An 8,229-nucleotide genomic window follows, 5' to 3' on the forward strand; every position below is an offset into this window, starting at 1 on the left:
CTTTTTTGCATCTGTGGAAGTTTGCGTTGTTACTGAGTATGTGGTCAATTTTGAGAAGGTTCCATGAGATGCTGAGAAGAAGGTATAGTCTTTCCTATTTGGGTGGAATGTTCTATAGATGTCTGTTAAGTCCATTTGATTTATTACCTCCATTAATTCTCTTGTTTCTCTGTTAGGTTTCTGTCTGATTGACCTGTCCATTGGTAAGAGAGGAGTGTTGAAGTCTCCTACTATTAGTTTGTGCCTTGAGTTCTAGTAATGTTTCTTTTACATAAGTGGGTGCTTTTATATTAGTGGCATAGATATTCAGAATTGAAACTTCATCCTGATGAATTGTTCCTGTTATGAGTATAAATTGCCCCTCTCCATCTCTTCTGATTGATTTTAGTTTGAAGTCAATTTTGTTAGAAATTAGTATAGCCACACCAGCTTGTTTCTTAGGTCTGTTTGATTGAAAAACCTTTTACCAACCCTTTACTCTGAGTAGATGTCTGTCTTTGTGGTTGAGGTGTGTTTCTTATAAACAGCAGAATGTTGGATCCTGTTTTCGTATCCAATCTCTTAGCCTGTGCCTTTTTATAGGTGAATTGAGTCCATTGTTAACTCCAGTTATTTTTTTTTTGGTAGAGTTGGTGTGTTTCCATGAATGGCCAGTTCATAACTGAAGAAATTATGGATGAAATAGAAAATTCAAGAATCCAAGAAAAATGTATGCACAAAACTATCACTGCCTTTGGGATACAGCAAGGAAAATAATTCCAAGGAGAAGGTTTATACCTAATATTACTTACATTAGACAAAGAACTTGTAAATAAATAATTTAGTTATGTATTTGAGGTCTTATGACAGAAATTAACATTAATGCTCTCTAAAATCTTCCACAAAATAAGAAAAGAAAGCAAAACTACCAAACTCATTTTATGAAGTCAGTATGGTCCTCATATAAAAGCTAGATATAGATACAACAACATCAGAAAACTTCAAATCACCCTGATGCACATAAATGCAAAATGTTCTCAGGAAAGTTTTTGCAAGCAAAATTTAAGAATACAAGAAGTTTATGTACCACAACCAATTCTCTTTCATTCCAGAGATGTAAGAATCGTTCAGCATAAAAACCAGGAAATGCAATGCGGCACATAAATGGGGAGAGGATGGGATATGATCACATTAGTAGATGTAAGAAAGGCCCTTAATCATCATTTCCAGTGTGAAAATTTGCAAAAACTTGGGTAAAAGAAACATCAAGGTTAAAAATGGCAATACAGGAAGGAATTGCTTATAAAATTTGGAATGAGACAGTGCTGTCTGATTTATCCACTTTCATGGAGTATAATGCTTCAGTTCTTAGCTCGAGCCATATGAGAAGAGAAAGAAATAAGAGACATACAAAAAGGAAAGGAAGAAATAAAATTGCTCCAACTAGCAAATAATATGATCTCAGAAAAGTATATAAGAACACTCTTAAATCTGATTTTCAAAAAATACTTTCAGCAAATCAACACACAAAAACCTAATATGTCTTAAATATATTTAGTAAGATAATTTCGAAAAGGAAATTAGGAAAACAATCACAATGGCAATAGTTTAAAAAAACCTAATGAATCTAAATCTCTACAAACCAAATTATAAAGCACTTAAGAAAAAAATTGAAGATGATACCAGAAGATGGATGGACTGCTCAAGCTCTTTTGTGAGCAGAATTGATACTGTAAGAATGGCCCCATTACAGGAAACAATTAAAGATTCAATCTACTTCTCCTAAAACTTCCGATGACATTCTTCACAGAGACAACAATACTAGAATTCATGTAAAGGCATTAAAAAAAAAAATCAGGACCAGGCAGTGGTGGCGCATGCTTTTAATCCCAGCACTACAGAGGCAGAAGCAGGTGGATCTCTGTTAGTTCCAGCCTGGTCTACAAGAGCTAGTTCCAGGACAGGCTCCAAAGCTACAGAGAAACTCTGTCTCGAAAAAACAAAAATAAACAAACAAACAAAACCCTGAGTAGTACGAGCAATCTTTGCCAGAAAGAGTAGCTCGACAGGTACCACATTACCTGTGTTTACACTGCAGAACCATAGTAACAGACGGCGCTCAGACATGGTACAAAATCCGATATAAACCTGTGAAACAGAATATAGGACCCAGAAATAGATCCACAAAAGTACGACACCAGATTGTCAAGAAATTTACCAGAAAATTATCTTTGAGGAAACAAACTTCCTTTCAACAAATGATAAAATTTAAAAACCGCATCAACCATAGTGAACAATCTGAAACTGTTAAAGGAAAGTTAGAGAAATAACTGAAAGTGTAGGCATAAGAAAATACTTTCCGAAAGGAGACTAAGACCCAGCAAAAATAGGGGGTGAGCAAAGTCAGTGGTGGGGGAAAAAGACAAATAGGGCACGCATGTGTACTCACTCACACACACACACACACAGTGGGAAAGAAAAAGAGGGGTGGATGAGATATGAGAGGTTAGGAAGGAGAAGAATCTATTAAAATACTCTTTTTAAAAAAAATGTATTTATTATGTATACAGTGCTCTACCTGCAGGCCAGAAGAGGGCACCAGATGGCTGTGAGCCACCATGTGGGTGCTGGGAACTGAACTCAGGACCACTGGAAGAGCAGCCAGTACTCTTAACCTCTGAGCCATCTCTCCAGCCTCTATTAAAATACTCTTTCATCAAAAATAGAACTTCAGGATGAGGAAAAGAGAAATATAATGATATGTAATGCACTGAGCATGTCTGTAAGAGATTTTTTTTTCTTAATCAAATCATCTGAAGTAGAGAGATCTACTTCCAATCTGGATTCTGAGGTGGGAAGATCCATCTTTAATCCAGATCTTTTGGGGTGGAAATGTCCACCTGTAATCTGCATGGCACATTCTGCTGGAAATCTATATAAAAGACGTGGGAGAAGGAAGCTCTTTCTCTCTTTTTCTGATTGCTCTTACTCTCACTAGTACTTTCATTTTGTTTACTGATGGTAGAGCCTACGTCTTTCGAATTCTGCTGTGTACTGAGGACCAGCTAAGACATCCAGCCTCCCAGACTGAGCAGCTGGGTTCTTGGCTCTTCCATTAACAGGCAGTCATTGCTGGATTACCTCAACCACAGCCTGCCAGTCATTCTAATAAACCCCCCTTTTAAAAATAGAGATCCGTTCTACTCTAGAGAACACTAACTAGTATAGTGTTATTTAATTCTGATATTTCTGTGATTATTTTTTGAGTAACTCCCAGTCTCTCAGAATGAGCTGCAGTGTTGAGGGACTGGGAGTTAGAGAGACTCTTGTGTGGCAGACAGATAGGGAGTGGGGACATGGAGATAAAGTTGGTGATGTATTTTAACAATAACAACAGGCAAACAACAAAATAAAGTCTATTACAATCACTTTATGAGTTATTTTCTATGTTTTGTTCTGCTTTGCTTCCTGTTTACTATTCTAAATTACAGGGACTTAACTCCAATTTACATATGGTAAGTTGTAAAAATAAAACTTTTCTAATGTAAATAATACTCTCTAAATAAAAGGAAAATCAGTATGAGTACTTATGCTTGATTATATGTTTCCCAGAATATAAATAGTAAGCAAGATAAGTATTCATCGTGATATATGTGTGTGTGTGTGTATGTGTGTGTGTTCCTAAAATTAAAAAACAATGGATATGAGATCAGGTGGACCATAAGGCTGAGCAACTGATCCTTTTTTATTGTTTAGGCTACTATTTGAGATGTGCTAGGTGACTACTTCCCTCTACAGGAGCTATAGGTTACTTAAATTTGCAACACACACACACACACACACACACACACACACAATCCATCACTGCCCCAAAATATAGGTCATTGTTTAGATCCCAGAGAGGAGAACAAAACAAAACAAAATGGCTTTATCTCTAAGAATCCATGTCACCCTAATTTTGCTCTGTCCTAAGTAGGAAGTTAGAAACACCCTAAACCTCTGTCTGTTCTACAGAGGAGGTTTGGAGAGATCTACTGTCTGTCTCTCAGTAAGGATACCTGGAGTGGAAGTGAAAACTCACAGGGACTGGAGCTGTAGGCAAGGGTAAGCAAGATTCAGTCCTCCATTGGACACCTGTACAGGCGTGTGGATGACACTAACCACCTCTCCAACTGGCCAATTGTTTGAGGAGTAGCCATCTCCAGATGCCGACTTGAGACTCATGGAGGATTAGGCAAACCCTCTCTGCCTCTCCCAGTCTTGCTTACACTTTAAAGAGGAGAACAAACCTCTCCACATCAAGCTCTCCCACTCACTTGTCTCCTGACCAACAAAATAAGTTAGACCTTCAGGTGCTTAGGAAGAAACCACGAGCCTTTTACTTGACCCGTCCATGGCCTTATTGCCATCCAGGAAAAGAAAAGTGACCACCCCCACTCCAAGAAGAAACTATCGATTATAATACCAACCCTCAGTTTGAGCTGTTCTGAAAACAGGGGAAGTCCCCTAAAAGTCTCTGTGTCTGGCTTCTCTTTAATCCGATGGATCATCTAGAACTTTCTGAAAGCTACAGGATGGGTCCACGGAGTTAGGGGTAGCTCCTCTGGATTTAGTTTACAAGTGTGTGATTTCTGCTCAATCTTCACCTAAACGTTACACATTAATTAAATGTAACAAGCTGATAAACCAACCCTCTGGGTGTTCAATGACCTTATTTGGAGACCTATATTGGTGTGGTTAGAGGAATTAGAACAGAGAGTACTTTCACCCTCATCTTCCAAGGGCAACTAAGTCCCAGGGATCTATGGTATTCATTAAAATATCCTGAACCTGTGGAAAGTCACCTGCTCTATTGTTCACAGGGGGTCATGAAGGTATCACTGAGTAGACTTTTAACCAGTGTCCAGTCTGCAAAGAGGAAGGTCAGCAAAGAGGAAAAATTCCTCTACACTTCCAAATGAAGCAATGGTCAAGCAAAGCCTTGGACTTATCCTCATGCAGATGGACTAACTGTGGGGGAAAGAAAGAACAGAAGAACCAGAGCTTCCTCCTAAGTTCAAATCAGCTCTGAGAACCAGACCTTCAACTTATCTTGACAGTTTAAAAAAAGAACAAAAGAGATTAATTTTGGTTACGTACATGGTCCTAAACACCAAGAAGAGAAGTATATCCAGGATTAAAAGGATCAATATATATGTTTCCTTAACAGTCCTAAGATGATGTATTACACTGAAGCATATGAGATGTCACTTAGACAACTATTTCTCGCTGATAATTTACTTTCTGATGATGCTATCTCTTCCCAGAATAGTGTTTCTCACAGCAGTAATAAGATAGCCCGTGTCCTAACCAAATATGTTCCCTGATTAAAAGAACAAATACCTCTTCTCAAACTTACAAATACCGATGTCTAGTTGTGACTTCCAAAAATGGGATCTGGGTTTCACTCAGGTTTGACCCATATTGCCCAGCTCCACTCCACAGTAGAGCAGTTAGATGGATGGAGGCATCTCTTGCTGGTAAGACACTATCCACAGTCTTTATAGGATTGTGGTGAAACTTGCTGGTACAGAGTCCAGTCAACTACAAATTTATGCCTCACCTTATTGAACAAAACTTATGTTAGCAACAATGGTGAAAAATTTTCCTCATTAACCTTGTCTTTTAAAGTGACAAGAAACTCAGTGACTGACATTTAAACTTACGTTGACTGATGGGAGCTCCTCGGACTCTTCGGCGCAGACAGATGGCCTCCTCCACCGTGTACATCTGAAAGCAAACAAGGGCGGCAGAGAAATCATCAATCTCCTTGATACCTCCCGCAAACTCTTCTGGGAGTCTTTGGATGACTCTTCTCTTTCTCTAATAAAGGCAAAACTGCCTCAACTACTGATCTTGCTATGCTCTCAGGAGGAAGAACAGGGCTGCCCCCGGTCTCCCATTTCATGTTTTAGATACTATGCTCCAAAGATATACACCATCACCCAATAGCTGTCATGTGCGGTGGATCATTCCCATTTGTTAAGCTTCACTGTGACCTTTCAGATAGGCAGTCCATCCTCTGAGACACTTTGACTGCTGCTCTTCAGTCACGGACTGCTTTCCAGGAGTGGTTAGCATCCCCTAAGAGCAGTTAGGGCAGAAAATGAGAGACTAGGAGATATATAAACTCCCTCTTAGGGAGACAGAGAGAAGAGGAGGCAGGTAAGGCTAGCTAGTGAAGGTGGTGAGTTTTAAAGATGGCCACACGCTTTCTCACCCTCCCGACTCGAGACAAAAGCCTGGAAGCTTCATAGGCCCTCTCCTGATGGACTGGCTTGGCAGGTTCAAGGCCCTGTCAGAGCATGTCACCCAGTAGTGCTGGGCTAATCAACCGTCTTAGCTTTCTTAACACTGGTCAACCCGAAATTAGAAGGGGAAGACAGGACTTCAAATTCCCCAGCCTTTGAGAAGAGACTGAATTTTTCAGCTTCTTGAGTCTTTTTTTTTTCCTATCTGTCTTCCGAGTATGCATGCTTCCGGACCCCCACTAAAAGCCTTTATTCAACTGTTGATTCTGGCTGTGGTGCTGGAGATTTCTCTGCTGCTACCTATTGGACTCCAGATTTTTTTTCCCCTGACTTCTAACTCTTTAACTGGCACAGAACACACCCGATAAAGACCCCTAGTCTGTAATTTCACAACCCTAGATGCCATGTTCACACTGCGTGCTGTTTCATTCAGATCAGCACATCTCACACTTTGAGCGCTGAGGAGACATCAGTGGAGGCACCATGGGTTGAACAGGAGACTTCTGATTAGTGAAATCAGACGTATGGCCTCTGGAGCCAGTGTTCTCAGGCGTGAAAAGAAGGATGGGGCTACCACACACCGGGAAAGTAGGGAAGTTAGAGTGAGAAGGAGTAGAGAAAAAGAATGTGACCTTTTGGTGTTAGCTTATATTGTTCTGCTACATAAACGAGAAAAAAAAAAAGGAAACCGGCAGGACTGCCATATTTGATGTAGGCTCTCTCTTCATCTGCTGAGACCAAAACGGCAGTTGGGGGCGGGGGAAATAGCAGATGGCTTTTCTTATCAAATGTAACTCATTCCAGTAAGTTCTTATTTAAAATGAGTCTACCGTCAGGGTCTAGATTTGATTTTCAGAGTGCTGTCTTTGCTGGGCATGGTTTGCTGGATCCTGGGAAGAAGCCCACAGACCCATCCTTATTTGATTCCAGGAATGTGTGTGGATGGCCTGGATCAGTCCGTATTGCTCCTGGACTCTGAGTGTAGTTAGGAGGTTTGTATTTTCATTCTGAAAACTCTAATTTAAAAAAAATAAAAATAAAACAGGAACACACAAATCTCTGTCCTCCATGAACTCTGGTTGAACCTGACAGATGTTCGAACTTTTCATTTTCTCCTCCAGTGAGGCTTAATGGAGATTTTGTTACCAGGGTAATCATCTCGCTGTTTGCTCTATTAATCTAAGCTCTCTGAATGTTGACTTTAGATATATAAAAGCAGCCGAAATATTCATTTTCCCCCCTTTGGATTTATCAGCTCGGAGTTTTCATTTTATAAATTTGCTCTGTAATATCAGGGCCTTAATTTAAGAGAAGACGAAGGAAAGACAAATATTTAACTGCCGTTGATCTAATCTCATCCGTGGAAAATGAATTTTAGTTTCTTGATGGACTGTGTAATATTCGCTAGCGCTCTAGCCCAGAAACTGCTCGGCATAGTGCCTTTGGAGTCACGTGGTTCATGGTCAATCCGAGAGGCTGATCCAATTGCACTTTCTGCGAGGGAGAATCACGTCCCATTCAGAGGCCTGAGGGAAATCAGTGGGAGAACGCTTGCGTAGTACGGTTGAGGCGCCCATTCCACTCAGCACCAAAAGAAGCAAGCAAACAAACAGAATACGCCCTTTTGTGGGCTTCTGTTTCTAGGGTGGGGATAAAGACTACCAGAGGAGGTGATTAGAAGGGTTAAGTAGGATAATGTGTGTAAAAATATTAATGATACTTCCTTGCACATGTCTTGTCTCAAGATCCTCAGTTTCTCATGTAATACCAACTACCTGTGGGAAGGCAGAGAGTGGCATGAGGGCTAAACGTCTCCTTCTGAGCTGTACGGGAGGACAGGCAGAGTGCATCTCCCAGACAGAGAACAGTAGTGACACCGCCTGAGTGATGTCGGGTTCACTTTGGTCCAGGTACTGATGATGGGAGTCACTATGCACCTAGTGAGGGCAGGCAGAGCATC

Source organism: Microtus oregoni, unplaced genomic scaffold (assembly GCF_018167655.1).
Source record: "Microtus oregoni isolate MIOR12 unplaced genomic scaffold, Mior012 000000F_ref0000247, whole genome shotgun sequence".
Lineage (NCBI taxonomy): Eukaryota > Metazoa > Chordata > Mammalia > Rodentia > Cricetidae > Microtus > Microtus oregoni.